Source organism: Anser anser (assembly GCF_964211835.1).
Source record: "Anser anser genome assembly, chromosome: 12".
Classification (NCBI taxonomy): Eukaryota; Metazoa; Chordata; class Aves; order Anseriformes; family Anatidae; genus Anser; species Anser anser.
The window spans coordinates 22,509,004-22,533,657 of record NC_139733.1 but is presented as its reverse complement, the minus strand read 5'-3'; the positions used below and the strand labels follow the sequence as shown (position 1 = coordinate 22,533,657).

The following is a 24,654-nucleotide window of genomic DNA, read 5'->3' as shown; positions in this document are numbered from 1 at the left end:
GACCGTCCTTCAGAAAAGCAATTTACTCTGTGTGCACAAGTCCTCTCATTTAACCGTATAACTGGACAGATCTAGCTGCCAAGTAGTCATCAGTTATTTGCATCTCAAGCCACACACCATGGCTTCATTATGCTATAAACTTCACAACCACAGAAGGAAAATATACCTCCTGTCCTGAAAATCATAAAATAAGAAACCAGAGATGACAGCCAAGAGAAAGGAAAGCATCAGGAAATATTATCTTGTGTTGCACAGCACCCCAGGGAGGGTCTCAGCATACCACTGAATGCACTGGGCTGGGGCTGAGTGGGTATACATGGTTGTTTAGTGATTTACATACATCACGCTGAAAGTAAGATTATATACCCGCTGAAATCCAGGACCTATGTGACAGTGCTTACTCCAGCAAGATATATTTCAAGCAAACCATATTTTACCAAGTCAATGGTTGTTAGCAAAAGGATGCTTTCATCCTGCTTTCCCTCCTACACAGATACTAACTTGCTTGGCCTGCTTTTCTCTCTTCACTTCCAGTTGCACTAATTCTGTTGATTTCAGGAGAGAGATTCCTGATATATGCCAGTGTGAAAGCTAAAGTACAGCTGTCAACATATAAAAATGTGCCTGATTCCTGGGTATACTTTGTAACAAGTTCATAGCCCCACAGTGATTGCAGTATAATTGTCTTCATTCCCTACGTATATTTTAGTAATGGGAATATAATCATTAGTGCTTATAAGACGTATAATCTCATTACAGCCAACCCTGTTAGCATACTTTAGCTTCAGCCTATATATTCTATTTCACCTCTCACTGAAATAGATAAACATTTCTGTTCTTCTGTATCCAGACAAGACTAATTCCTGCCTCTGACAGTTACCATGGCTCACCAGGAAGACACAATGGCCTCAATTGCTTTCAATACATTTAATTTTCCACTTCTGAAACTCGGCCGGAAAGCAAGAGGTTCAATGACACCGCAATTATCCCATGGCATTTCTGACACTCGGAATAAGGATGCAAGGGGAGAAGGTACTTGGTGGGCGGACGCTGTCTGGATACAAGAGACGGTGCCTGAAGTGCAGAAGGTAGAGCCTGAGCCAAGCGTGGTTGCATTGTCTGAACCCAGAGCTAAAAGCTGGTGCTGGTGAAGTAGAGGTGCTGAGACCCAAAGCTCCCCACACCTGCGAGCACAGCGCTGAAGCCAGAGAACTGCAGCACACCCAGAAGGACAGCTTTAACTTTTTCACTCACTCAATTTTACATCTCTAGTACCAAGGCAGAGAAGTGCTGCACAGTCAAGGGAGCTGTTCAAACTCTTGCAAGAGTGGAGAGATTCTAAAATTCAGCAATACGAACAGAGTTATCACTTAGAAGACAGGAGATGAGAAAGAACCTCAGAACAGCTCAAAAAAACAAATGATCTTGTCTGCCAAGTCAATCCAGTCCATAATTTAATTCGCCAACCCTCAAAATACTCACAGGTAAATTACGACAACTGGAAATAATTTGCTCAGTTTACATGTTGTGGTCTGTATGATCATCAATCACTCACAAGTATTTGGTTATATTTTCTGGGAGCAGAGGCCGTGCAGCAGTTCCCCCATCCCTCTCGTCACCACCTGCAATGAGGAACCTGCGCCCAGGAGGAACACGCGGAGTCAGAGCTTCCCGCAGGTACTGCTTGCAAGGGTGATGTTTGTCCTCTTCTAATTAAAAAAAAAAATAATTAGCCCCACCCAAGTCCACCACATATGTACAATGATATAAAAAAATTATGGGTGTCTGTTAAGGGTACAAGTCAGCAATATCAGCGTGCTGCTTACTGAGGAACAGCTTAGCTACTGCTGTGATGGACACCATGGGATTCCTGAAGTAGATGCAGCATGAGGGTAATCACACACCAACAGTGAGCTTAGAAGTCTGGAAGGTGCAGTGGTTTGTTATAACAAAAACATATCAGCATCCAAAAAGCTACCGATGCTTCCTGGCCTTTTGATGCATGTGATTTCTTTTAATATTAGTAATACTAGCACTTTTAAAAGGGCATATTTGTATTAAGTTGATAAATTAGAACAACTTTTGGAAGAAGCTGTTAAGGTTCAATGAATAAATCTATTTTTTTTTTTTTAATAACAGAGATGATTTGATAGCCCAAAATGAATCATTCTGAACTACCACTTCCTATCATCTTAATCCGACTGTCCCACTTGAAGATTCAAGTTTTGTATATAAAAAACACTTCAGGAAATGTTTGTTGAAAAATGCCAGTGCACATTTAAACATTGGTTAGTCACCGAGCTGTTGGCAATCACCGTACCTTCTCCACAGAGAATTTGTAGATTGAAATAGCTTTTTATGATTTATAAAAATGAAATTTTATAACTGAAAACTTCTCAAGTATTGCCTCAAGTGAAGACACGCCACAAACAAGATGGTATTTTAATGAGTCATTAAAACAAAGCAATAAATTCTTCTGAAGTTAAACTTATTGGGCATAAAGTGTGAACCTAAGAAAATTATTTTCTTAGGGGTCTGTGCCTGAGCAGGGACAGGAACAGCCCCGCAGGAACTCGGCCAGAGGGTTGGGCAGAGCAGTGCCCACTGCAGGGGGGAGCAGCCAAAAGAACAGCAGCAGTGGCCCAGGTGAAACGCTAACAAAAATACCACCTAGGCTCTTCAAGACTAATGAGTTAAGAGCAGGACTTTCACAAAAAAAAAATGTTAGTGGAAGGTCTACCATTACAACAGGTATCAAGCAACCAAAATAACCATGCGTTTCAACATAAATGGTAAATAATAGTGCCTATTGCTATTGGTTGGAATGACACTTTTTTCATCTTGAATAACATGAATAATCAGGCTATTTCTATTAATCCCCACTTAAACCTCTATTAACGAAGCAAATATTGGCCATCATTGTTCATATGATTCCTGACATGGATGCGCTGTAAAAATAAAACACAAGGTTTATGACAGAAATGTGAAAATAATCATGGTTTGGTATTTAGATTAAATGTGTGGTGTAACACCTTACAACTGTGCATACAGAGATGCACTGATGTAATGTATGTTCTGGCAGAATTAAAAATGAGTTATGATACTTTAATACAAAAACTCATTTTCATGTGAATTTTTATACATCTCAAACAGACTTAACCTTAGGTTGTTAGATTTTTAGATTTAATTCATTAGCTACATTATGTAGTGATACCACAGAATAATTTTCTTGTCAGGCCAGCCGCCCTCTTGCAACACTCTTAAAGGTACTTTGAAATCCAGTTTTCACGTTGAATATAAATCAGTCAATTCTGAGTTGGCCAATGATGCACAAAATGGAATATTTAAAACTTCCCTTTTGCCGTGAGGCCAGGTGTCAGACCTCAGCGAGTGCTGCCGAGGGAATCAGCTTTGTTTCTACAGTATCTCATATAGGTTGTTACATGTACTGCTCCGCTTTTCCTGGGATGTTCTCGCCATGTCCTCAAAAGAGCAAAACAAGGGGCTACTAGATTATCCCGTTGGGCAGATCCCAAGCACACCAGGCGGTAGTGACTTGCTCAAGACTCTGGAGGAAACCTACAACAAAAGCTGTTTAAGGGCCAGCCTCTGCCACGTGAGACTACCTCATCTTTTCTACAGCTTGTTCCCCTGATGGAAAGGTAGCGGAACATCAGGGAGTCCCCAGGCACAGACGTTTGCAGTGAGCTTGTGCTCAGGCTACAGGCGTAGCACGGAGCTCCGTGAGTCGGACTGCCTGCCTTCCTGCTCCTCGTACGGAGGAACACCTCATCAGGCCATCGTGAGATCCACTGTTTCATTTCACTCCTAAAATTAAGTATTTCAGATAGAAGAGAACTTTTAGCAGAAATGTATCCTCAGTACAAAATAACTTATTTCATAAGCTTTTTCATAAGATTCAGAAGATTAACTTTCCTACGTGTTATTTCAATGTATATTACTACAATCAAAAGACAATTTTGTTTTATGACAGTTATGATATTTCTAAGTCAAAAACAAAAATAATTAGGTATGGCATATCACTTTAATTTCCTCCTATTCATAAATCAGATTGTTGTGCTTTGCAATACTACTTCCTAAATATTTTAATGTGCTTTGAATCTACCCTGGCTAGCCCTTCAGTTCTTTAAGAATACACACCTTTGTACATTTGAACACAACGTCATAAAGATGCTTGGCATTTCAACATGCATTTTTAATGCATTTTGTAAAATATATTTCTAAACCTAGAGATTAGCACAATGTTAATTGTGGCCTTACAATTTCTGCTGCAGATCTGCATATAGAAATAGGTCCACACTTTGTCATATCTTAATGCCTCCACTTACTCCATAAGCTGAGCTAGATTCATCAGTTAGGCATTCTCTGTAGAAAGAAACTCTTCATGAGTTACTAAAAGCTACAGATATTTTTACCACATCCTTAATTTTGTATCCATAATAAGGCCAGTAATTTCTCACTAAAAGTCACTGTTAAAAAAAAAATCATGTTAGTATTCTAGTCCAAGTAACTCTATAAATATTTTGGGACCGAGAAAACATCTCTAGCTTACTAGAGTTTGAAAACATTTCCGGCAAGCAATTATTTTTAAGATTGTCAGTCCTAGCTCTGCCCTTTGAGACCTGTGCATATAGCATCTGATTATTGCAGTGGCACTTAAATACCCAAGTAGAGTTTAGAAGAGGCACTTCTCCACACAGAAGTTGTCATGATTCAGCCTTGCAAGCTCTATTGTGGAATAACTCCAATATAAATATCACAGTACTATGCTATGAATGCTCTATGACCTTACAAAAAAAGTATCTTATCAGTAGAAAGGTTATTAACTAATAGTATGAGTAGCATGAGTGTAGGTGCATCCTCAATTTTGGGACAGAAGGGCACTGATGGGGTTTACAATGTTAAGTGTTTAGAATGGAGAGAGAAAGTACTGGAGTCACAGCTGACAAAAGACTGAGTCTCTGAAAGACTGAAGGAAGGAATAATGAAGGCAGCCACTACACTGCAAGACTATGTTATCACTGTACACAACATTTTAAGGCAACTAGTGACAAGCTTAACTCTTTTCTCCTACACCCCCATGAAAGCCTGTTCATCACTGCAGCACTGCCAGTAAAATGTCTCTGACTTGGTATTACTGTATCTTGCAAGTGAGGAAAAAACTGCTACATTTCAAAGAGGAAAAAAATCCCAGTTTTGAAACCAGTTTAGAATAGAATGTATTTCCACGTTTGCAAAGCACTTTTCAAAGCAGAGCTGGAGCCTCAGCCACCCCCGCCGATGGGCTGTCCCAGAGCGAGGGAGCCTGCAAGCACCGGGAGGGTTTACGAGAACCAGACCCCAGCAGCTCTGGGAGCCCCAGGCGCTGGGACACCAGGGGGCTGGAGGTCACCGGCCTCCCCCAGTCACCCACATGAGGCAGCTGGCAGAGAAGAATTTAATCAAAAGCAATATACAGCAATGCCCTCACTTTGATGATGGCAAATCCTATCAGGACAATTGTTTGTCAAACGCTGTCAGCGTCAGACACTGCTTCAGTCACTACAGATAGGCAAAGTCTGCAGGGAGGGTAATTTCTTTGCTGTTTAACAGCATTACTGAATGACTTTTTTTCACCTGCTCCCCATGTTCTCTCTGCTGGCTCCTACCCCTCTCGAGCCACAGGGTATAACAGTGGTCTGACCCAATGCAGCCATTCCCACGACTGTACCAAGTGACACGAGCCTTTCTTCCAGTTATTACCTCTCACTACAGCCTTGCTTTGTTCACCATCAGACCATCACAGTCACCAAAAAATACCGATATTAAGTAGAAAGAGTAATTGCCACCCCTATCGCAGGAGACATTGCCAAGCAGAACTCAGTTTCATTAAGAGTATTGATTGTGATTTATTTGTGCCTGGGAGAGATTACAGTTCCTGCCCCACACTGTATTATATGACCACTATATACTGATGTTTCAGAAAAGATTGATTGTATTTTCAGAAATGATTCATTAAAAGATCTTTTCAGACAAAAATCCCAAGAAACAGGTTTTGAATCCTTTAATAAAACACTAAGAAAGTGTTTTTGTTTTAGCAGCTTATGTCAAGTAAATACAACATGAATAAAATGTAAATTCACCCTCCAACTTTTTATTGTTCAGATAAGCATAAACTGGAAGGAGAAATGTGGAACTTTGTCCAGTTATTGCACAGTTCAACAAGATCCCAAAACTGGTTTTGAGTAACGGACTCTTTTGCAATTTGAATTCATTTTACCCTATAGTATGTCAGTCACGATAACTGGCTCTGCTGCGTTTATCCAGGATCAGTGATTCTCATACATTACTGAAAAAACACACTGTTGAACCTTCCAAGTAGTTCTCCGGTAAGTGTACCATGCTTCTCCAAAGGTAATAATTTACACACCGCTGCAAAATGCATTTACAAAACTAATCTTTTAAGGATGAGGAACCACTGAATTGAATACCAAAAGAGATTTATTCATATAGCTGCATGTTATGTATTATTGATGCTGAAGTTGCTATATCCTTGAGCAATAGTCAACTTCGTTCTACCACTGTCTTGACCCAAAACACAATTATTTGTTCGATTTTACTATTTCAATTGATCTCAAAGGAACCAGCCAGGTGTTAAGCAGCTTGTATGTGTGCTCTGCAGCTTAAATGACAACTTAAGTTTTAAATTATATATTATGTACAATATAAATCCAGGATACAAAAATAATACTGGATTTTATATTTGCATCTTCAGTAGATGGTTACTGTTACTGCTTTTTGCATCTAAAACAATAACAATTTAAAATACAGCTGCTGGTTCAGAGATGTGTTTGTCTTTCTCAACAACATTGAAGAAAATCCTTGATAAAAGGGTTTGAATCAGCTCCATCCAAGCATTTAAGAATTATTAAAAGTTGAAGATAGAATAGACTCTTTTGTCAGTTAATTAATCACTTAACAATATGACAGAAATAGTAACATCCTGAAATGATTAGAAACTGGCTTCAGAACAAAAGCACGTTTATATATAAGAGTCTAAGTATATGTGCATGAATATATAGTCATACATGCTTTTGTTGTGAAGCCACACAGACTCTATGTCTACCTGCCTCTAAGTAGTGTTCAAATCTTATATCTGAAGCAGCATTTCTTAGGAATGCTGGATTAGTCTGCCTGAGAGTTCAACTGTCGTTTCCTCTTTATTTTAGGTCTAAGTTATGGTAGCTTTTAACATAAATAAAACATCAGAAAAAAGAATGAATTGTCAACAATAAGTCTACCAATATTGGTTTTCTATAAAATCTTCTCCATTTAAACTCTGCTGGTAGGGATTAGGGAAAAGTATGGGGTTGGGAAGAGGGGACAGATGGCATCTGAGAGATGAGGAGAATCATAATCAACCTGCCAAGGTGACTCATAAAAGAGAAGTCCCTTACATTTAACTGGAAACAGGCTACGGTGCCACAGTTCAAAGGGGGAATTGCCACAGGAGTGGGACAATCCAAAAACCCAGTGGTGATCATAACAACACTGGAGATACTGTGTGATTTCAAAACATGGATAATGGTGGAGAGAAGCAAGAACGCTAAACTGTTTTATACAATAAAAGGAAGGAATGAACATCGTTCATTCTATGAGAGTGGAGAAAGGAAACTAATAACCACGGCATGAACCTTATGAAAACCTGATGAAAGTGTGCAACCAATTCTGGTCTTACCCAAGGGTTCTCTGAGCAGAATAGCTTACAGATCATTCTGCTGGTCTGTATCTAGAACTTTCCCTAAGCTGGAAAGCTGGAAATTGACCAATTAAATATCAAAAATCTAGATGACACAGTATTGTTTACTTGGGAGCCAGAGAGAGTATATAATTATGTAAACTGAGTGTAAACTATCTGAATGTAAATTGTTAACCGCAAGATTCTTGAACTTCTAATAAGGATATCAAATTGTTATAGCAAAATATATATATATATATATATATATATATAAAATTCCTATTCAGTGACACCTTACCTATCTCTAAAGTTAGCAGAGAAGCACATTCAGACAGATTCAGCTCAAGAAAAATTCACTCCTAGGGCACAAAAGATCCTCAGCATGACACTCCCTATGAATACAGGAAGCCCACTGGGACTTGAATAAGTTATAAAATCTCAAGCAAAGTAAGTTATCTTCCTTTTGCATGTAGATCCTTGGTCTTTTCATTTTAAATGGCCCACTATTATCTCAGGTGATAATTTGCTCCAATAATTACTGCATAAACCCATTTTATTATCACCTGAATTTACACAAAATTACCTAAAAACTAACAAGAGTTGGGGGCTTTATGTCTAATAAATTCATTGTTCACCTCCAGCTTAAACATTAAAACATCATCCTTGTAGGGGATCACAGGGAACTTCAAGTACTGAAGATCTTTGCAGATGATATGAGAGTTAAAGTCAGCTTCTGTAACAGGAAAACTAAATTGCCTTGCTATCTCAGAGCCACGGTGTGCAGCCAAACTCTGCCAACAAGGGGTAGGTGGGTCCACATTAAGCTTAGAGCAATAAGTTCCCCAGGCCACGAAGAGGGTTATATGCACTCTCTCCATAATGATAAATAAGCTGCAGAGCCAATGGAAGTCAGTCACATCCCATGGAGTCATTATAGCAATGCTGTGGCCTTCTTCAGTTTTATGTCTTACAGTAAAATATAGATATCCACGTTAGACCTCTCCAGGGACGAAAAGCACAGTTTGGGAAGGAGTCAGCTATCTGGTTGTTTGCCATTAAAGCCAGAACACAATAACCGCATTTAAAACCTGAAATTAAATCTCATCCAACTACATGCATTAATCTTCCCAGGAAAACATCAATCTATTTAATGATAATCATTCAGAATATGAAGCAAAAATAAAGTAGAATAACTCAGGAGGCTCTGACGTTACATGGTAACTTCAAAGGTAGTGTCAGCACACCTTGCAGCTTTGACGAGGTGCTTTCAATTAGGCACCTTGGGAAAAGCTACGTGCGCCGCATCAATCAGCCCAAAACAAAGCAGTACCTGTGCCTCACACAATAGAAGAATAACTTGTATTATGCCAGGGAATTTAATGAGCTATGACTCCAAATCCCCGACAGGGAGTAACTCTACTTTATTGTTTATCCTCTGCACTGCCTAAGCCTCTCCGCACAGGCTCTACCCAAGCACCACCACCCTGGTGGCGGCGCCCCTTCGGCAGCGGGCTGCTGGCCGCATGGCGCTGCCCAGATATTGGCCCTGCCCCGTCCCCTGGGAGCGAGTTATCAGCTCCTGTATCCACTTGACGTTACGCAATTAAGCTCCCTTTGAATACCTAATTTTTGTGAAAGCTAATTACCATACTTATTGCTACTTGAGATTAGCAAGGGAATGTAGAGAGAAGTTTAATGTTGTTGTATCTCTATAACTAAAATAGCTCTAGAAATAAATTCACAGTACACAGTTTCTAGCTCATTAAATATAGTCATCCTATTTTGTGCCCACAAATACCTCTATTATTCAGCTTGAAGGATCTCACCGTTGATGTTGTTGTTGCTTATGCTGTGATAGCAAGCTGGAAACCAGTCACGGACGGGACTGTGCTAAGCTTTCGGCTGAGAAAACAAAACAAAGAGACGTAAGCTTTTTAATGTGATAGGTTGTCTGCGCTTAAAAGATGCATTAGAATGTTTTGTTAAATCCCCTTTAGTTTGCATACACAGTTAATTTGCTGGTATAAGTTATGTTTATTCTTACGAAAAGTTTGAGCACCATTTGTTACCCATACATTACGTTTGTCACCGCAAGCACACAGTTACTTCTTTAACTGCCAGTGCGTTATACTGGGAGAACGTTCAAACATAGACCAAATGTACGTGTTTCTCTATCAGTCATCGTGTGCCCAGCACACTAACACCCAAACACTTCAGAAAGATGGACTTACTTATGCTCACAGAATGTTTCTGAGGAGCAAACCACTACTATCCCTGCTTTTCACCTGGGAAAAAGCCCCAAAAAGAGAGACAGATTTTCCCTGTCTGTGACAGGAGGGAATTTAAAGGGGATTAAATATAAATGTCAAAAGCAAGTAGAGTCCAGCGTTTCAACCGCATGATCACTGTTTGCTCACAAAAGCAACCATGAATTGCACCACATGGTGACTGAGGTGACAAGTGAAATAAAGCAGCATTGGATGGGAAGTGAAATGGGATATTTCAGCCCATAAATAAAGACACCCGTTGTGCAGTTTTAAAACCCTGAAAAATAGTTAAAATTTAAAGAAAATTTCTACTTTCTAGAGGCATGCCTGAGGATGCACACGGGAGAGCAAAGTGGGTGCCAATCTGATGCGGGAGGGTTTGCTCCCTGGGTAAGGCAGGTGAAGAAATGCCAGCAGCAGTGCTGTGAGCTTCACTTGGGACGGCTCAGGGGCAGACCAGCCAGAGAGGAAGACCTTGCAGTGAGAGGTAAGGCAGAAGAGATCAGCTCTGATGGTTTTCCACAGAAAAGTGAGATTGGCAGAGAGCAGAATTTGTAACTTCCCAGAGATAAAATCTGGATTCTAATAGGAATTAATGTGAATGCAAATAAAACAAAGCATAGTTAGCTGTAAATAAGGTTTCAATACTATTTGCATTATACAGACGACCTAGATATTTTATTATGTAACAGTCTTAATACTGCTTTCTGGGGCAAACAATACAGACCAATTACAACCAAACAAGTACAGCTGAATTTTCTTGAGTACCGAAAGACACAAGTTATTTACATTTGTCCCCTGCAGATGTGCTATAACAGTCGGCAGATGTTAGTGCTCATAAACGACTTCTAGAAAACCTCCATCACCCCACAAAAAAAGTAATAATCACTAGAACACTGATGGTTTTCTTCCATAATGGATTTCATGCCTATTTAAGATATGTATTTTTCATTGTTATACCCAGAAGGAGTCCAATAACAGTCTAGCACTCAACCTTTCATGGACAGAAGCAGAGAGCAGTTTCTACCTACTGCTGACAGTGCCACAAAGTCTTTGTTTTTCTCTACTAGGATGCTGAGAAATGTTTTTGTAAGTAAATTCAGCCTTTAGCTACCACGAACCTATGACACATTAGAGAACATTTTGAAAAGATCTGTGCCAAAAAAAAAAGTAAATCAAATTATGCTCTCAGGACTGCTCTGTGTATCTGGGCAGTGGGAGGCACCATGCACTCCCTCGGAGGCTGGCATCCTCACGGCAGGTCCCAGGAGACATGCCCGTCCACTCGGCATCCACAGCCAGGAGTCCCTTTGAAGTGGGATCAGCACGTTTTCCTCTTTGAATTATGTAAGCAGCATTTATCCTGCTCATCAGAAACAGCCAAAGATGACAGCGATGCTGCAAGCATGAAAGCCCTGCAGGTGTTTAAATCCTCCCAAAAGCCTGTTTTAAGAGCGTGGTATCCTACAGGACCCTGCTCTTGTAGAAGTGCGTGCAAACCTCGATGTTCAGCCAGTAAGTGCCTGCAGGAGCGGGGCCGCCCCACTTCTGACCTGCTGTCACCTGGAAGGAAACATGCGTCATTCACGGGGGAAATTCCTCTCCCTGCGTGCTGTGGTGCACAATTAAATTAGGAAGTATTTGTTCCATGACTGACATATTTTCTCATGCCAAGATTTACTTCGAGTGAACTAGAAGCCAGGTCCCTTTGATTTCTTCCCCAATAACAATCTAAAGCATAGATAATTAATGAAGACAGGAGGTTATTTTAATTATACATTGTTTTAACTACAAGGGAGTTAAACTTGGAAGAAAATGAGAAAAGCATACCAACTCGCACTCTCCAATGCAGACTGAAACCCTATGGGCCTTCTGCTCAGATACCGAAGCCAGGTTTTGGCTGTAAAGAGGATGTGGACTCAGAAAGCGACGACCTCTGTCACTTTGGGCACTCTGAGCACAGAGCTCTTCTGGCTTCTGCTAGAGCTCCTTTACAAGGAGCAGCAGAACTACTGCTGACGGGGCAGGGAGGTGTCTGATTTTGTCCAGGATTTAGTCTTAGATTTTTGCAAACTCTAAAAGTGGCTTTGGAGAATCCTCTCTCCATGTAGGTGGGGAAGCCTGTTTTACAGGCAGGGAAACTGAGGCACAGGAGGGATTCAGGAGCTTTATCACCTCAGACTTTTTATTAAATGAATTCTCCGTAGAGACAGTAATTACCGGACTTTACATTTATTACTAATTTATTTGCACAGCAAAGCAGTGCACATCTGCAGACCTGGAATTAGAACATGCTCTTTGTGGAAGAAACCTGTGAAAAGCAGCAAAACTGCACAGGTTTAAAACTCTCAAATGGCCTCCAAGCTACAGCCCAAGAATCCTTGTCACTACCTGGCGAGTATCACATCCAAAGTGAACACGTACCATCGCAGGCAGGAGAGCTGAGAAATCTGAAGATTTTGTATAAATTACTTGCCTATTTTACCTCTGCAGAAACATTGATATTTGTAGATCCTCACTGTGTAAACAACACGATGACATTTGTGGAGGCACAGCCACCCTGCCTCCTGGCCTCCTGCAGCACACGAGCACCAAGCACACACACATCTCTGCTGTCTGTTCCACCAGCACCCTGGGGAGATGTTTAGGCCTCTTTTGCCATGCAAAGAGTTGAGAATTTCAGCTAACAGAGCTTCCTTGTAGAATAAATTCCTGAAGGAAAAAAAGAGGTTCTAGAAATTCTGTGGGGCACCCTTTGACTAGGTATAAGAGGGATCTTTTTTATCTTAATGTGTTGTGGTTCTTTTTTTTCAGAAAAGAATATTTGTTATCAATCATGAGAGATACAATTTCTATGATTTCCCTGAAGAAAGAAGAGCAGGTGCTAATCTAACAATGAATATCATACTGAGCCAGGAGAATTCATACCCATTCATGAATTTGCATAGGGTAACTGTGAGTATTGGTGAATAACAATGAGAAAAATTTGTTTAAGTACAATTTGAAGGGCTCAGTGTTGTCTCAGCAGGCAGGAGCCTTACATGTCCTGTAGCACAGCCAGTTTGAAGCAATGTGAGTAGCACTGAACCATATTTTGTAATTACAGACTAACAGAATTCATAATAGCATTTAGTTACCCGCAGTATGTCAACCTCCTAGCACATTAGTTAAAGACTAAGTCATACAAACGTACTGTTGATCTTACTTTCATGCAATGTAACCGCTCACCCTCCTCGACACGAGGCACTCAGGTGTCTCGGTTACGTCCCTGATGCAGTTCCACCCTTAGAGCTTGGCTCAGGATTCACATCTCCCTCTTGAGGCGCATGCACACACGCAAATAGCCACAGGTGATGCCGGTTTGTAACAAAGGAACTAGAGAATAAAAAACTTTCAGAATATGAGTTATGTTCCTTATACAACACACCAAGAATTTTATAGGCATGTGTCTCAAACAAGCTAGGATAGTCATAAAGATGGCAAGTACAGTTTCACTGACACAGCAGGGACAGAGAAGAATTAAAAAGTCAAAGTAAATTCCATCATGACACCTCTAGAATCATTTCTTCCTCTTTTCAATTAATTTTGAACAAAACCTCTTATAGGAGATGTAACTAGTTATTTTCAACTCCTACAGGATTTGCCATTCTGAAACTTATCTATAATGGAAAGGTTTCTACGTTCAATGCCAAGAGGTAGTCGGTTCTTTCACAAGGAATTTGAAGAATGATCACAATAAATCAATGAAAGGGTCAATATAAACACGGGGAGAGACGGGGAAGCTGTCTGTACCAAACAGCAGTGAACTGTAAAACTCGGGGTGCCGAGCTGCTTGTCAAGAATGCTTAATCTGAAAACAGAAGTTACTAGAAAATGCATCCCCTATGCTTTCAAACCCTGGTGAAAGTCAGAATCCATGGCTTACTTCACCAACAGCTCCCGAACACAGAGCAGGGCAGTAGCTGACCACAGTATCTTTCCTCCAAGCTCCCAGTTCAAGCTCACAACAGGTTCACATGCAAGCAAGAAACCCGCTGTACTCTACAGAGATGAGATTTTACTAAAAATATGCCGGGTAAGCTGACTGTATGGAAGAGTTACCCATTGCCTTGCCACAGCCTTTGTGGGAATTCATTTCTCATCAAGCTCCCCAAAGCCACGAGAATCGCAGGGTGAGGGCTCCTGCACCAGGCAGAGCCTCGCCGCACGTGGGGCGTGCAGGATGTGTGATGGGCTTTCGAGGGGCGGCAGGGGGCACATCCACAGCCACTGGTATCAGCGCCTGGATTACAGTGGCGCTAAGAGACCACAACTGAAATCAAAAACCCATTGTTTGAGACTTAACGGGTGACCGTGCATCCATATTATAAGGAAAATCTATTTTGAAGAGTTTACAACATAAAAGTACAACTAAAGAAAATAACAGCATCCATTTCACAGAGCCTAAGGAAAAGAATACAGAAGGATGACGATCCAAGCACGCAGCTTGCTAGATTTCACCTGAAGCGCTCTGACCACAGGGGCAGGCTGGCACACAGCTGGGGGCGAGCCCTGGCTGCTCCAAGTCCAGTGCCGTAGATGCAGAGCAGCAGGTGATGCTTTGCTGGAGAACACAAAGTCAAAAAGCAATATCTACAAGAATAGCTTGAATTCCTTTCCCAGCTTGCAATTCACAGAACTCTATTGGGTAGGAATTAAGCAAGACGCATTCTTCCAGTCCTCTTTCAATACAATTTTCCACTGTAGCCATGAAAAGCAATTTATTCCCATCTCCAGGGAGCTACACAAACTGCAGTCTCTCCACTGGTCCTGTGCTTCTCTGGAGCATGCAGCCACTTCATTTTCTTCTCTGTTTTTATTTTTTCCTGGCAATCTTTGGGAACCCCCAGCAAACCAACAAGTAAAAGCAGACAGTGCACAGAAGTAGGGACCCGGTCCTGGCACAAACCCTTGCTCAAACAAGCCACCATCACAATAGCCTCTCGGAAGGGCCACCAAAACTGGCAGTGCACTTATTCAGGAAAGGGATAAGAGTTAATGCACCCAGAGCCAGGCAGCTCTGATGTGATGCACAGTTAGTACATCCGCTGCTTTCAGACTCGCTGCAAGATCTCTCCTAACAATACTCTGTATTTACAGAGCTGCTGAGCCAAGAGCCCTGGTGTGCTGACAACTTACAGACAGCTGATCAGCTACAGCTCTCAACCCCCTTGTAAGACTGTATGTGAAAGGAGAGTAATAGCACACAGCAAATTCAGTGAGAACCAATTAAGCAATTTGCCCAGGCACATCCCCAGGGAGAGGCGTGCTCAGGAGCTCACCTCACACCTTTTCACCATCATCCTCATGCATCTGCAGCAAGGCCTCAGCATCTGGCTGTAGGAAGCCACTACAGCAATCCTGGAAGCCAGTTCTCTCCCCTACAATTATATACAGAAGGATGAATATCTGCATAATAAGGGAAAGATTCAGCATTTCCTAGGCATCAAAGGAAAACAAGCCTGCTGGCTTAGACTTCGTCCCATTCACAAATCCCATTGAAATAGCAGATCTGGCTGATTACAAGATCTGAAGAGATGAAGAAAATTCATTCAACAAACATCAGAAGCATTTGCTATTTGCCAGAGATGTTTGGCACCACAATCAACTATTTGTTAGTCCCTCCTAAATGATTTTCTCATCATTTCAATAAGGGCCATAAATCTCTCCTTTACGGCAATTCAGAGGCTGCTATATTAATTTATTTTGATCTGATTGCAAATACGGAAAGCCAGTGAAACTAGAAGCGCTGTAAGAATCTATTACTGCAGCAAGCCATGTAAATGAACACACTGCTATGCATATATACAGTACTTAAATTATTTTCTTTGCCATCTGTGACAATGACTTTACAATCTGGCATTTTAAACAGGTATAGATTTATATGGGCTTTCTGGTTAACATTTCAGATCTATTCTCTAAACGCAAAGTTTTCTTTCTCCAGTGACAGCAATACCACACTCCTATCACACGGGTTCTTGCTCTTAGCATTTATCATTTTTCATGTTCCTTGATGCAAATGGGAAAGAGCTGGCAAGAATGATGAAAAGTTCATAGGCATTTGCTACTGTCAAAAAAAAAAAAAACACATTTATTTTATTGCCACAGGACCCTCCACCCTCAGATCCTCCGAGATCATAGGGGATGTCAGACTGTACGTGGCACAACGTAACGCGATGTCAAAGCAGCCTGCACTCAGAATAAATCACACTGGGCAAGCATAACTGGAAGCCACCCAGAAAGGACCACTCTGAAGAAATAGGAGAAGGCTCACATGCATGTACAAAGCATACCAGTGTTTCATGGAAGTAACGGGTGGTAAATATCTTGACTGCAAGCCAGGAGCTTTCTAATCAATTCAGTTTATTGTTTAGGAAACTACCCCTTAAAAACCCTGCTCTTGTGAGCCACACATTTGGTTTGGGTTAACAGAGCCAAACAAGTGAGTAGATGGCTGCAAAATTTCTGTGCAGAGAAAGTTACTGAAACCTGACCTAGCAGAGTGCTGGGGAGGGGTGGTAGTAAATATTTAACATTTGTTTGGTATTTCCTCTAACACACAAAAGAGCCAAACATGCACTAGCTACATTTTCTTAAAGGACCTTCACTTCAAGTTCCCTCCCAGTCTCAGCTAGCACACCAATATATGAGGTTTCTTACAATAAGATCTAAAGGAACTTGTTATCTGCTTGCAGATGCTCTAGCAGACAATAAAAGTAATGAATTAATATATGTGGCAGCCACTCATTCCTTCTCCTTCTGACTTCTGAAATCCTTCTGGAAGCCCCAAAGCACTGAATATCATTTCCCTGATGTCACTGACAAAATTGTATGCGTGGCAAAACTAATTCATCTTGAAGCTTGTACCTTTCCAGGCATGTCAGGGGAAGCTTCTTGCATTAATAAAAAAATCACCCCCGCCTATAATGCATGTCTACTTTTTTTTCCCTTACAAAAGAAATCCAGAAAAAAAATATTTTCCCTCATAGGATATATGGTCCTGTAACCCGTAATATATTTCACTATCAGGAATTACTCAGAAGTAATAAGAAAATACATTGATCTTGACAGAAATATTTTTCTAATTGCAGTTGAAATAGTCAATATTTTTTAATAAGTGCTTTGGTTTTAAGGTCATTTTAATACACTTACTCTTTACAGAAAGTCACCTAAGGATTACAGAAATGCAGAAATTGCTTCCGATCTCACCTCATTCATCTCATGTGTCTTGTTTATTTACATCTTTAATTGCATCATCAGCATTTTGCCATGTGCTCCTGCCTTCCTGCACATAGGATGGATCCCTTTTACTTAATGAGCATGTATTTAATATTTTGTGTTCGCCTATTTTTCAGCATGTCTGAGGCCTTATCTCCTGCATACTGTCCAAACACTACTCTGAATAAAGAATTTTTCATTTCCTTTGGGCTTTTCTTTGCTGTTTGTCACTATCTGAGTGCTTCACAACATTAATTAAACTGACAAGGTAAGGCAGCAGCATTATCTCCAGTTTACACACGGGGTACTGAGGCACAGAGAAGTTAAAGTCAAAACTGAAGCTAGCCAGAAACTTTATAAAAGCATTTTAGTTCAAATAAAAAGTAAATAAATAAATAAAGCATTACCTTTAAGCAAAACATTTAAAGGAAAACTAAACAAGAAGCCTAAACAAGAAGCACAGGCTCAGGGCAAACAAGGTTCAGAGTGAAAAGATGGTCGTTCCAGTCTAAACAGAAAATATTGCATTTCCATTGAGCAGATAAGCCAAATATGACTAAGGGTCATTGCTTTCTTTGTTTTGTTCCCCACACACAAAGATTTATCAGAACAAATTTAATAAAAAATTCCCCAAATGATGGGTAAGTGTAGGTGTCTTGTGTCTGCAAGTAACAAAGATATTTCTGAACGCTTTGCTGTCTGTGATCTCCTCTTGACAAGACCGTGCTACATGACTTAGTCCAGGTATGTGCCTGGGTCTGATCTTCTGAAAGTACAGATTCTCAAAGTAATTTATAGACTTAATTATGACAAAATATAAAGGTAAAAGCCTTTAAAATGCTTGCAGAAAGTGATGGTTTAGGGACTCACAAATTCCCAAAGATGTCATAATAAGATGAAAGTATTATCAGAAAAATTGTTATCCTTAACCTTATAATCAGTTTCAAAATCCCCTACTTCTTTCCCTGCAACAAACTGCTATGAAAAAGTAGCAAGTTACCAATTACAAAAATAAGTCTTAACTAAATCCCTTCACAGCATGTCAATTGTGCAAATATTTTAACAGCTAATAGCAAACTCCACGGCAATACAAATATATTTATTAATTTCAATCATTCAGGCCAGGGAGGTACGAGTAAGGGCACTATCATTTAGGGCTGTAATTAATCATCCTGGACATTTCATTGTCAGTGAACATAAATCAAGAAGCAAATGTTTCTCCTATCTGAGTGATATGTAACCAGCATTAACACAGTGACAAAATCTAACGCTTGTCGGTAGCTGATACATATTTTATCTACCTTTGACACCTAAGATGCAGGGCTGTTTCACATGAGTGCCCTCCACCACTGAATTTATTTTCTGGATGTAGAACACATCCTTTAGAAATATTACCAGAGTATAACAACAATGCTGAAGAAAGAGATAGCCAAACACCAGGATTTAAAGTTTCTGGAAGTAGAAGAAAACAATCTTACACATCTACACAACTGAGGCATAACAAACACATTAAAAATAAGGACAAACGCCCATTTGCAGGGCAACGTGAGGATGTGTGGCTTTGTTAAATATCCATTAACAGAAACAAACTGACTTTATAGCCCAATCCTTAAATACTTCAAGACTGCGGAGAGCAGAAGCTTCACAACGTCTGGTCCCTGCAGAGGGGAGGAACGCAGAGCTCCTGGCTCCAGCTCTCACCCCCCAGCAGTGGGATTCCGGGTTAAATCTCCGGCCCTTGCTGGGACCAGGCACTCCACCCTGAAGCAGAAAGCTGCCCTCTACCATAACGCCACAGAGTCTAACACTTCCCTAAATCCCTCTGCCTAACCCTGTATTTCTGACTAGGGAAATCTCTTACAGGAGGGGCAACCCCTTCATTGGATTGCAGACGGGGGAAGGGGTTGCAGAGTTTGCAAGTCACAAGCTCAGGAAGGCTTTTCCCCAGCTTCACGCTCATTAAGCTCACTGCAGCCACATGTGTGCGTGCTACAGGTCTGATGTTTCCAGTTACTCTGGAGTGCAAGATAGAGGTAACACCTCCCTGAAAGTGGTGTTGCCACAGATCAGCTACATGATTCTGCCAGAGGAACACAGCTTTGCTTTGAGCCAGGGAAGAACGTGCTTCCAGCTCAGAGGGCATTGAGTTCGGTCCTCAAATCACAGCCTTCACATGCAAGAAAGTTCTCGTAGCTGTGCAGGAAAAGTACAAACTAGGTTTAAAGCACTGCTTAAAAAAGGGGGAAACCTGTAGAAGTGAAGCTAATTTTCAAAAAAATTGTAAGAAGTCTTACAAAGCCTCCATAGTCAGGCTGACAGTGCAATTTGGCACGTAAATCTGGAAGCACTGAAAGCAGTGTATTTTTAAATGTTTTTTGTTCAAGTTTTTCCAGCTCCCACAGTTCTCAGAAGAACAGGTATCTTCCACTTTAAAAAACAACAATAATCACCGAACTCATGGGGACAGTTAAACCAGAGAGGCAGGAAGCTGAGTTCAGGCTGACACTGTTTTCCACCCGAGCCCCCAGCATCCACCACAGCGTGCACCCGGACCCATCCTGCGGGACCCACGGTGCTTTGGCTCACACCATCCCCCGGGCACAGCAGCAGCCATCAGGAGGTGACCACCTGAGACCACAGACACAAGCAAGAGCCTCCAGCTCTCCGAGCCATCGCTGCAGCTGAAACCGAAGTCGCTGCCACCCACAGCCCAGCAGAAAGCTGCCCCACCGCCCGCCCAGCTGCCTCCCCCCACTACAGAGGGGGGCCCCTTCAGGAATCACAGCCAGGTCCACCCGGCACAGGGAGGAGGGCGCCTTAAATCTTCCCCAGACAAGGATGAAGGATCTCATCAGAGCCACCCCGCATAAACCTTGCCGAGCTGGTGAACTGAATCCAGTTTTACTGACTGCAGAGATTTAAGTTCTGTGAAATACATTGAGGTGTTTAGGGAGCTGAAGAACTCACTCATTTCAGTTCATAATTAAGTAAAGCAGAGAATAATACAATTACCATATAATGCCTTTTTTTAAAAGCAAAAAACCTCAGCAGTGCATTGGCCTGGCTGTGAGCTGCTGGACTCAGGCACTGCTGGGGCTAACAGCAGGGGCAGCCCTCGTTCTGTTACCTCACCTGCAGGCCACTGTTCAAGGCTGCTGAAGACATCGCTAATCCCTTGGCACTCCAATCCTGCCGGCAACGTGTGACTGAAACAGTTCTTAGCCTACTGTTCTCAGCCTACTTCAAATCTTATATCCAAACTCAACCCTAAATATACTGATCACAATGTCTTGCGTAAAAAAAAAAAAATATTTCCTATTTAATCACACAATTCTATCAGCAATATGTAGAACAGAAATATACATACAGCTGTATGACTAACAGTAATGCAAGCACTGAGGTGGAATTTTGCCCACAGGCAGGAACTACAAATCCAGGCCTGAGATAATCCATTTGTAAAACACTAAGCATACAACACATGCTCTCAGCTTTTCATGGAAGCATTCTTCTCCAAAGCACAATTTACATTTAAATTCGTATGGTATGGAATCAAATACTAAAAATAAGTGTCAAGGTTTTCTTCACTGAATTGTTCCTTAATTAGACTCAAGTGTTTTGTCTAACCATTTCAAATTCTTAGTGCTTTCTGGAAAAAAAATAAGCAAAATTTCTTTAATTATTCATGATATCTATTGACTGAGAAATGCCTTGAATTGGTCCTGTTAGGAAAACAAGGACAGGCTGTTCACATTTACCTGCTGGGACACAGAACATGAAAGGAAAGACACTTCCTGAAGCGGAAGCCACCAGGTGGCTGTGAGGAAGCCCAGCACAAACACGCACCACACCAGGCCCAATTCTGCTGGGCTCCGTCCCAGCCCAGAGGGAACAGGGCAGTGAGGACCCCCCTGCGTGGGGCATCCCCCAGAGCGGGGCTGGAGGCAGGCCCCTCACCAGCCTCGGCTCAGTCACATCTCTTGGCATCAGCCCCGAGGACTCACAGACCGGGCGGGGAGAAGCCTGCACGTAGCCCGCTCCAGGGGCGGCAGCAGGGATGCTCCTCAGCTCTGTGGTCCAAAACGATCCAAGCCACCAGGGTTCAAAACATTTTTGCAGGGATAGGTGGGGAGCAGGTGTCTTATTTTTTCTTGCCACAGACTGTTTTGTATTCACACGATGAACAAATGAATATTTTAAGTGATACAGAAAACCAATGCTTTGTCTTGGCAAAAGCCGTAAGAATAAAGTTAAGTGACTAACTTCTTCACAGTAAATGCAAAAGTACAGCTAAGTAATAAGGTTTCATGCAGGAGCCACACACAGCCCCCAGTGGCTGCACTTGAAAATTGCTCAAGTTAACGAAGCACTTAACAGCACAACCTGAATTCCCTTACTGCTGTTGCAGTGGTAGCACTGCAAATGGTCAGGAATCAAACATCGCACCCACCAAGCTCAGATGCGGCTTCAAGCCATTTCAAGCCCAGATGTTTTAAGATCTCCCAGACTGATCAGATTCATTTTTAATTCAGAAAAAAGCATCTCCGCACCTGGGTTTTATATCCCATTATGCTTCTGGAACAACTTAAGACTGCAGTTTTAGCCAAGTTATCCTGCCAAACAGAGTCTGGTGTAATCCCATTCCTGCTGATAGCATTACACAGAGAAATTTAAATCATCACATCTCATTAGAGTTAAACGCGCTGCTAATTTGTGAAATATTTTGCCTGACCTGTCAAATTAAGTGACTACCTTCATGTTCTTTCTTCTTTTTAGCGTGATAACTAATTCAAACTCATTTATTCCACTTCATTAAAACTAAAAGTTGATCTGAAAAACAATAGCTGCTAAAGCTTATATTAGATCAAGCATCACCTTCCCAGTGAAGCAGTCAAATGGCAGCCCAAGTCAGAATGTCATTTATTTCCAAACAATTATTGCCACCGCTGGCCATTGCTGATTTAGTTCTCAGCTGCTTTGCACGCACCTTTTTCTCGTTCGCACTCCTGACCTGCAAGGCCTTGCTCGGCAGCCTGGCAGTTCCTTGTGGTGCTGCTTGGCCACGGGGACACACGGCACACCAGCCAGCCACACCGCGAGCCACCGCAAAGGAGCATTCCCCTTAGCCGACACCCTCAGGCAGCCACGGAGGCACCTCAGCTAAAGGGATGCCCAGCTTCCCCTGCAGAGACAACTAAGGGGCTCAGCCTCGGGCACCAGCAGCTCTGGACGTGCAACTCTGTGCTAAATTCAGGCTTGGCACAGGGCAGAAACTGAAGCCACCAGGAGCGGTTATGATTGCGTTTCCTCATTCCAGCCACTGGTTCCCATTCAGTCCCACAACTTCCAACATTCAAGAAGGAGTAAAAGAACCATAAAATAATAACAACAGATTTCAAGAAGACTCAGCAAACTACTACCCTAAATTAAGTGCTGCGAAGGTGAAATGTATAAAAAGACACTGGGTTTTCTTGGCAGAAGCACAGACTCTCTCTCTCAACCAGAAAAATGATGGGTAAGTGAAGGACCTGAGCCTTTCTCTTATATTTACCATTACAGCATTAATTCACACATCTATATCTTCAGTCCAAATTCCCACCTAACAAGGTTTATCAAATTATTAAAGCTCTAATTACCAAGAAAGAAGAAAAGTTTAAGTCCTCTTTTGTTTTCCCTTCACTAAAGGGCAAACTACAACCACATAGCTGCTAGCATAGGTAACAAAAGCAACCAAATATTGGACAACAATACAGAAAGGAAAATTCAGAGGGTAACTAAGTTAAATGCTTTCATTCAGCTTGGGTCAGATAAAATCCATCCCTAGCACTCGGGTAAGCAATGATACAGCCTTAGGGCCTTAGCTACCTCTGGAAGCCTGCTCAGGAGCCCCAGCTGCAAAGAAAAATCAAACAACACCCCCCTGCTGAGACAGGGCAAAACCAGCAGGCCGTGGGACATTATATATATCAGCCAGCTCAGCCTCGGCTTCTGGAATAGCTAGGAAAAATCAGCTAACAAGCCTCCAGCAAAAACAAGGGATGAGCAACAGCTGACATGGCTTTGTCGCAAACAAACCACATTGAGCCCACCTGGCCTCCTTCTGCGGCCAGGCAGTAGGACGGGTGGGCAGAGCAGCTGTGACGGGGACCTTGACCCTGTTCCACATCATGTTGTTACAGGCGAGCAGCAGGAACCTGTCTTCAGGACACACAAAGAGCAATTACGAGCAGCCCACTGCCGGTGTGCAAGCACCTATCAGAAGAAGCCTGCAGGGTTTGCAAAGCATCCACCACTACTCCACGTTTTCACTAGCGATTTGGGTGATGGAACAGAGAGTATGCTTATTAAATCTCCCAATGGTAGCAGGCTAAGAGAGACTGCAAATACATTGAAAGACAAGATCAGAATTCAAAGTGACCTTGCCAAAGATGAAAAGCAGCCTGAAGGGAGCGGAAAAAGAAAGAAAAAAAATAAAGAAAAAAAAAAGAAAAGAAAAAAAAAGAGAGAGAAAAAACATGAAAAACATAAAATTCAATCAAAATGATTGCAAAATCCTCCATTTAGAGTCTCATAAAATAGAAATACAGAATAAGGAACATAAGAGTAAGGTTAAGTAGCAGTGCTGCAGAAAAGGTCTTGGGATCACTGTGGACCACAAACGAGACAAGAGACAGCAGTACCAGTACCGGGGAAGAACAATCAAAGGTGCTGACTGCGGGCACAGGAGCTCTGCGTGGAGGGGCTGCAGGAAGCATTCCTCCCTGTCTGCACGCACGAGACCTGGGGGCTCAGCTGGGCTCAGCTCAGCACCTCGCTAACAGGAGAGGCTTCGTGCCAGGAGGATGCTCCTGGGTGGTGCTCCTCCATCCTGCTGTGCACCCAGAGGTGGCCCCCATGGGGGCGAGGGGACAGGGGCACCCTTGCTCTCACCACAGTGCTGGTACCCAGGCAGCCCCAGAGGGGACAAATCCTGCTAAATGCTGGCCAACAGGGCAGGAAACCCATGCTCGCCCCAAGCAGATGGCGTTGCATCCTCCAAGTCTGATAACCCCGAGGCTGTCCCAGCAGTGCTCCTATTTCTGGGTGGATTCTTTTCCCATATGCTATGCCAGAGTCCGTGCACAAGACTGTAGCAGCCTAAATTTTCCCAGTTTCCACCTCTATCACAAAAGCTGTTGGTTAAAATAACTTCTACCTCTCAGGAAATAAGCTGTGCAGCCACTGTCATTAGCATTAATGCAATCTTGATTACCAAACTCTGCCTTGTGGGATGCCTGCTGTTTTTCAATATTTCTGTCTTGTAACGCCGTGCCAGGAAAAGTGTGCCTTAATAAACGCTTACTATGGCAGTTAAGAATAAGAAATCATACTTCTCATCTCCCTCAGCCTCACACA

At 42.0% G+C, this 24,654-nt stretch overlaps 2 long non-coding RNA genes across 3 annotated transcripts; both read right to left on the bottom strand.

Annotated features, from left to right (window-relative positions):
* Positions 1–1,350: 1,350 nt before the first annotated feature.
* On the bottom strand, positions 1,351–23,204 carry LOC310879995. Of its 2 annotated transcripts, XR_014571317.1 has the most exons (4): positions 23,125–23,204; positions 9,565–9,640; positions 3,627–3,828; positions 1,351–1,709 (listed from the first exon to the last, which is right to left on the bottom strand). It is a non-coding gene; the product is annotated as an uncharacterized lncRNA (long non-coding RNA). The 2 variants fall into 2 exon arrangements; XR_014571318.1 differs by lacking the exon at positions 1,351–1,709 and having other exon boundaries at positions 2,480–3,828.
* On the bottom strand, positions 10,997–23,118 carry LOC310879994. The gene is made up of 4 exons (XR_014571316.1): positions 22,896–23,118; positions 13,234–13,380; positions 12,482–12,717; positions 10,997–11,568 (listed from the first exon to the last, which is right to left on the bottom strand). It is a non-coding gene; the product is annotated as an uncharacterized lncRNA (long non-coding RNA).
* Positions 23,205–24,654: the final 1,450 nt, after the last annotated feature.